The sequence below is a fragment of the Sphaeramia orbicularis genome, chromosome 1 (assembly GCF_902148855.1).
Source record: "Sphaeramia orbicularis chromosome 1, fSphaOr1.1, whole genome shotgun sequence".
Taxonomy (NCBI): Eukaryota; Metazoa; Chordata; class Actinopteri; order Kurtiformes; family Apogonidae; genus Sphaeramia; species Sphaeramia orbicularis.
This window is the reverse complement of record NC_043957.1, coordinates 15462545-15470261: the sequence shown is the minus strand read 5'-3', so window position 1 is coordinate 15470261 and position 7717 is coordinate 15462545. Positions and strand designations below refer to the sequence as shown.

General features: G+C 43.8%; 1 pseudogene; it reads left to right on the top strand.

Annotated features, from left to right (window-relative positions):
• The first annotated feature begins 1812 nt into the window (after positions 1 to 1812).
• On the top strand, positions 1813 to 6585 carry LOC115417402 (uncharacterized; annotated as a pseudogene).
• The last annotated feature ends 1132 nt before the right edge of the window (positions 6586 to 7717 follow it).

The window sequence follows — 7717 nt, the reverse complement described above, 5'->3', positions numbered from 1 at the left end:
CAGTTAAGTTTAGCCAGATACAGAATTCCTTAACACAGGTAAAGTTTGCTGGGGGTGATGAAGTCATTTATTATTTTTCTTTTCAAGCACAACAGACAAATCTAACCGGAGTTCTGAAAATGAAATGTCCGCATGTTACTGTTTTGCATAAGCACTGAATCAAATACCCACATTGAAGCTCAATTACTGGGAACATAAATGAAAATGGTGCTGACTTTGACCGCTGCCTTTCTACAGTGCCAGTATGCTAATAATGCACCATTTCCACAACAATAAAAAAAACCAACTGTGTTGGATCGGGTCTGGGCTGCTTTCACACCTCAAATGAACCGCACCAGGGTTTGTATGGAACCACGCCAAGACCACCTCTTCAGCTGAGTCTTGGTTCACTTGTTTGGTCTGGAACAGAGTTAGGTGGTTTTTATTCACACCAGCCGAAAGGTCCGAACCAAGGGAGCAAACAAACTCTGGTCCGTTTTAAACGGACCAAACAAGGCAGGTGTGAATACACCCTCAGACTTGTCCAAACTCAGACCCGGTCCATCCCGGTCCAGTCTCAGGCGAGTTCCAGTCTAGTCTTTGGTTCCTGTCATGTCCTGCATTTGGATCCATTCAGGGAAAATAAAGTTTTACCACGAAGTGAAGCTACTTTTATATTTGCTGTAATAAAAACCATTTGACCCAGACTTGTCCAGATCCATCTCACATCTTAAAAATAAAATGTTCAACCAGAACCCTTTCACAATCGGTAAATTCTGCCCTCAGAACCACAGGTCCGGCCTCTGCTTTGTTCTGGGGTCCCTCAGGGCTCAGTTTCAGCACAGAGTTGTTTTATCATTATGTAACGTCAGTGTTAAACCCAGTCCAGGGTCCAACAAAGGCTGTGGTTCAGTTAAAGCCTGAAGTCAGTGAAACTCATGGAATAAAACCCACTGGGTCCATTCCATTCAACATCAACATCTGAAAACCAGCTCAGTATCTGTCACAGATCAGTACATTCCCATCATTCTAGAAACCAAAGTCTCTAATGCTACGTTCTCACTGCAGGTCTTAATGCTGAGTTCAGATTTTTTCAGGGTTGTTCTCATTCTTATATAATTGTGATGTCATCAGTCATGTGTGAACAGTCTACATCCTGAAGTGACATCACATGCATCATATTATGTTTAAGTAGAGAAGTAAATATGGATCTGGTTCCATCTCCTCTAGTCGCATTTCAGTGATGTAAAAGTCAGATGAAATGTGACGTGACCATTCAGACTAAAGTCATATTGAAAACATCAGATATGAATCTGATTTAGGACCAAATATGAAAATGTCCTGATGTTTTCTGTTCTGTTTGAACTGTCATAAAGAATGAGACGGGTCACAAATGGGTCAAAGTCAGATTTGATCCACTTTTTCCTGCAGTGTGAATGTAGACTAGACTCAGGTTTAACACTCAGTCCACCTGGTCTGGATTCATTCTGTCATTGAGTCCCACCTCTTTAATCACCATGGGAACAGTCTGAAGGACTCACACATACACTGACAAACAGTGCAACTTAAAAACAGAAGATCCAGAGAATCAGCAGCAGATGAAGACAACAAACCTCAAACTGAGGGAGTCGACGTGTGTCATGGAAATGTTCATTCTACAGCGACACACAGCGAGAACCAGAAAAAAAAAACACAAACACAAAAAACACCGGAAATAATCCAACGACATAACAGAAAAATAAACAGAATCACTCACTGTGGTTCAATGAAGGTTTGAGGGGGCTTGAATCAAGTGGAGAACCCAACAAACTGATGGAGCCAACAGGAAACAACATGGATGAACATGGGCCACCTGAAGAGGGTCTGAGTTTAAATTTGGTAGCCACACCCACAAGGTGAGCCTGGGCTACACATTCATTATTAGATGTGAAACACATACATTAAAAGACACAACCAGCCTCAAAATACAAAATATAGCAATCTACTAAGACAGAACAAACAGATCCAGGCCTGTAGGTTCTAGAAACCCCCATGACCCACGTTTACATTTATCCTCTTAAAATCCAAACCAGTTGGTGTGAAAATGTCCTGAGGTGGACTTTATTTCTAAAGGAAGCATGTCCCACTTTGAGCCACTCTGGGTTTGTTAGAATTATTTCTTGCCTTGTACAATATTTGTTCAGTCTGGAATTTAACCAGAATTTCTATAAACAGTGGATTTGTGTTATCTCAATATCCCACCTTGTTCACTGACCTTATTGCTCTTTTTTGGCATAGTTCATATCTTGGTCGTAGTCTGTTTTTGTATGTGCTGGATGGTAAGACCATAAAACAACACACAATACAACACACAATACAAAACACAATCGAATCTTGATGATGTTTAATGTGTTGTTCCTTGACAGCTGAACTTAAAACAGCTCTGCTCATTTATAAGTCTCTCCATGGTCTAGCACCAAAAGTACATCTGTGACATGTTGGTCCCATATGAACCATTTCGGACCCTGAGAACCTCAGGGACTGGTCTTCTGCTGGTGCCCAGAGTCAGGACTAAACAGGGTGAAGCTGCGTTTCAGTTCTATGTAGCTAAACTCTGGAACAGTCTTCCTGATGACGTGAGACACTCTGACAATGTTTAAGTCCAGGCTGAAAATGGCTCTGTTCAGCTGTGCATATAACAACTGAAAAGGTTCTATCTGCATTCTTCTTTTTTACTTAGTTTTAACTGATTATTATTTATGTTTTATTGATTATGTTTAATTGTAATTGTGTGTTTTTAAACCTGTCTATTTTCCATTTTTGTAAAGCACTGTGAATTCCCCTGTGTATGAATTGTGCTATACAAATAAATCTGCCTTGCCTTGCCTTCTGTTCATGTGAACTGTGACCTGTTGAAACGAGGTGAGGGTTCTGTTCTCTGGATCTGAGTCCATCCTCTGGTTTTGATGTTGGTTCTGTTTCTGACCATGTTGTGAAACCAGGGCCATGCAGCCAGTTCACTATACACCTGAATCACTCAGCAGTTTGAAGCATTTTCCTTCTAAACTGCCAACTTCATTTAATTCACAAAACTCAGTTTCTTCAAGAGTTCAGAAGTGAGACACCATCGTTGGTGTCAGTGTCATTGTTACGACACTGGGCTCAAATAGACCCAGAGACCAGTCTCAGATTCAGCAGAAAGTCCTGGTTTCAGGGCTTATCTGCATCTCTGAGGTCTACATTGGACACATCAAAGCCTGATTATCACATCGAAATGTCCTCATAAAGATGAGACTAGGAGTTGAAGTTTATGATTTTCTGATCACATGAAATCTCAGATCAATGTTTAGTGTTTAAAGTTGCAGGATGGTTGTGTATGTGAATAATGTATTTTTGAGTTGTAGCATTATTTATTTATTTTAACTGTTTGTATCATTTATTTTGCGCTGGGGATTGGATCCAGTTCTATTCTATTCTATTCTATTCTATTCTATTCTATTCTATTCTATTCTATTCTATTCTATTCTATTCTCAGCCTAATTCCCTGTCCACATAAATCTCAGTTACATCGACACCTCTGTTCAGAAGGGTGGGATCCCTGGAGTTCCCAGCTGTTTGGAACACACAGGAGTGGTATCACAACTCATCAGGGAGGCGCATGAAGGAAAAGGAGACCTGACCGTACTGTGGCTGGACCTCGCCAATGCGTATGGCTCCATACCTCACAAGCTGGTAGAGCTTGCCCTTCAACGACATCATGTTCCAGCAAAATCACAAACCTTATCCTGGATTATTACAACAATTTCAGGCTAAGAGTCTCTGCTGAGTCAGGTACATCGACCTGGCACAGGCTGGAGAAAGGCATAATAACAGGCTGCACTATCTCAGTCATCCTTTTCACCCTCGCCATGAACATGATAGTCAAGTCAGCAGAGGTGGAATGCAGGGGTCCCTTGATGAAAACAGGAGTACGCCAGCCCCCAATTAGAGCCTTTATGGATGACTTGGCTGTCACAACATCGTCTGTCCCAGGCAGTAGATGGATCCTCCAAGGCCTAGAGAAGCTCATCACCTGGGCAAGGATGAGTTTTAAGCCAGAAAAATCAAGGTCCCTAGTGCTCAAGAGGGGAAAAGTTGTGGACAAGTTCCACTTCTCACTGTCTGGAGTCACCATCCCATCCATCACAGAGCAGCCAGTAAAGAGCCTCGGCAAGTTCTTTGACTGTAGCCTCAAAGATTCTGCCTCCATCCAGAAAACCACCAAGGAGCTTGAGGACAGGCTGAGTCGGGTGGACAAACAAGGCCTGCCAGGGAGGTTTAAAGCCTGGATTTACCAGCACTCCATCTTGCCCCGGATCCTGTGGCCTCTGCTGCTGTACACAGTACCCATTACAACAGTCGAGGCCATGGAGAAAAGGATCAGCAGCTACCTGCGCAGGTGGCTCAGTCTCCCACGCAGTCTGAGCAGCGCCGCCCTGTATGGCACAAGCAACATCCTGCAGCTCCCAATCAGTGGCCTTGCCGAAGAGTTCATGGTGTCCAGAACACAGGAAGCATTGCAGTACAGGGAATCTAGAGATCCAAAGGTGGCATTGGCCGGGATCCAGGTGCGAACAGCCCGGAAATGGAGGGCAGACCGAGCTTTGGAGGTGGTCGAGTCAAGGATGAAGCAGAGGGTGCTGGTGGGGCTCATAGCAACAGGGTGTGCAGGCATTGGATACCTCCCAGCAACAAGGGTGGACAAGGCTAAAGGCAAAGAGTGGCAACATCTTATCCAGGAGGAAGTGCGGGCAGGCGTGGAGGAAGTACGAGTGAGCAGGATGGTGGGAATGGGGCAACAAGGAGCGTGGACCAAATGGGAGAATGTTTTACATCACAAGATCACTTGGTCGATCATCTGGAAAGCAGACTCCCACCGCATTAAGTTTTTAGTCCAGGCTGTGTATGACGTCCTTCCCAGTCCAGCCAACCTCCACTTCTGGGGAAAATCCAAGACACCATGCTGTCCTCAGTGTTCAAGACGGGGATCCCTGGAACACTGCCTTAGCAGCTGCCCAAAAGCACTTGCAGACGGGCGTTATTGCCCCCAAAAACTCAGAGAAAGTGTGATCAGTCATCTGGAAACTGTTACTCCAAAAGCTAAAAATCAGGTTAGAAATCTAGGGGTAATAATGGACTCAGACCTAAACTTTAACAGCCACATTAGATCAATTACATCATCAGCCTTTTACCATCTCAAAAACATTGCCAGAATCAAAGGTTTGCAGTCTAAACCAGACTTAGAGAGACTTATCCACGCATTTATCTCTAACAGGTTAGACTACTGTAACGACCTTCTCACTTGACTCTCTAAATGAGCTGTAAGACAGCTGCAGTACATTCAGAACGCTGCTGCTCGAGGCCTGACTAGAACCAGGAAGTACGACCATATTAGTCCTGTGCTCAGAGCTCTGCACTGGCTTCCTGTGGCTCAGAGAATAGACTTTAAAACAGCTCTGCTCATTTATAAGTCGCTTCATAGTCTGGAACCAAAGTACATCTGTGACATGTTGGTCCCATATGAACCATCTCGGACCCTGAGAACCTCAGGGACTGGTCTTCTGCTGGTGCCCAGAGTCAGGACTAAACAGGGTGAAGCTGTGGTTTCAGTTCTATGCAGGTAAATTCTGGAACAGTCTTCGTGATGACGTGAGACAGGCCTCTACTGTGACAATGTTTAAGTCCTGGCTGAAAACAGTTCTGTTCAACTGTGCATATAACAACTGAAAGTGTTCTATCTGCACTCTTCTCTTTTACTTTGTTTTAACTGATTATTGTTTATGTTTTATTGATTATGTTTTAATTGTAATTGTGTGTTTTTAATCTGTCTCTTTTCCATTTTTGTAAAGCACTGTGAATTCCCCTGTGTATGAATTGTGCCATAGAAATAAATCTGCCATGCCTTGCCTTGCCTGGCGCCATGATCAGGTGCTTAGGGCAGTTGCTGACAGCATAGCCACAGCCACTAGTACCATCAAGGGCCACAACAAGCCTAAGACCATCGCGTTCCACAGAGCCGGAGAGAAGCCTAACATACAATCACAGGCAAAGTCAGGCCTCCTCACCTCCGCCACTGACTGGAGAATGGAAGTGAACCTTGGGAAACAGCTGAAGTTCCCAGCCAGGATAACACCAACATGGCTTTGACCAGGCATGATCATCGTGTCTGATTCCACCAAACAGCTGATCATTCTGGAGCTCACAATTCCTTGGGAAGAGCAAATGGATGAGGCTAATGAGAGGAAACATGCCAAGTGCCAGGAGCTGGTGGATGATTGTAAGAGGCAAGGCTGGAGAACGTACTGTGAACCTCTGGAGGTGGGTTGTTGAGGATTTGCTGGGAGGTCACTCTGTAAAGCGTTCACGCTGCTAGGCCTCACCGGGGAGGCAAAAAAGAAGGCTATAAGATCCGCAACAGAAGCCGCAGAAAAAGCCAGAAGGTGGCTATGGATTAAGAGGGCAGATTCGTGGGCAAACGCTGCTGGGACACAGGCTGGGGTCTGATCAACCCCGGTCAGGTCGCCTGGGTGAGGGTGTATGATGTTTGAAAGACCCGAAACACCCAATGACCCCTGGTAACAACACTGATGATGTGTCCCAGTGCATCCACAAGATGTATCTTTCAACTCCCTCTACACATCTGCGTTTTACAACACGCACCCATACTACACTCTAAAAATAGGACCAAGGGTCCTGTAGTCCAATGGCATATTTAAAGACATTAATTGATATTTCTTTGACCTTTCAAAGTCACTCAATGTCATGGCGCCAAATGAATGCTCATATATGCCAATAGTAATTATATCAATATCTTCAACTGTTTTGAAGATATAGTACTTTGAAATATTCCCGTCATAAACCAGTGGGGACTTATAATATTTGAAAATTCATTAAAAAAATTCAAAAATCAATATTTCTCAATTCTTTGAACAAACTTAGTAGACCTTGCCCCAAGGAACGTTTGCTATGAATTTCAACTGATTCTGGCAGACAGGTATGGAAAAGAAGATTCCTCAAAAATTGTGTACAAACCAGTGGCGATTTCTCATAGACTGCAAGGGAAGCCCGGCTTCCCCTAAAATTACGAAAATTAAATGGTTAAATATGTACAGTTGTGTTGACATTTTATTGACTACAAATGTGTTAGAACACATTCATCTCACAGATGAGCTCATTCAGAATCAGCTTTATCACAGATCAATGGACTCGATGTTGTTCACTTCTCATACATTCCCGTTGGGGCTGTTTTCTCATATGATCTCTGCTCAGTGCATTTGCTCGTAGACGCCGGGCGTCTATGGGCTTCAATGGGACTGAGTGGAACAGTTTTTTTCATTGCCTCAAAACTGGACAGTAATTGGATAAATGCCAAGATGTTGTCCCGCCCCCGGACGCCGGGCGTCTCTGGGGGTGAATGGAGCTGTGGGTGGAGCTCGGCCGGGCTGGACGCCAGAATCCCACGTGCTGATTGGAGGATCAGTCGAAAGGCTGAATCCCGTTTGATTGACAGCTGTTTTCAGATCTACTCCTTCACTGACACAGTTCAGTTTAATACTGCCGCACATTCTGCATTGAAATCAAGAGGAAACCAGTATGAAATTACTCGTTCATTTCTTGCACTGTAAATAAAACACACTCATTGTACTTCCTTGTTTCAATTTAACATAATTTCAGCGTTTTCTTGTTTCAGTTACATAATTTAATCATTTCTTGTTCGAGT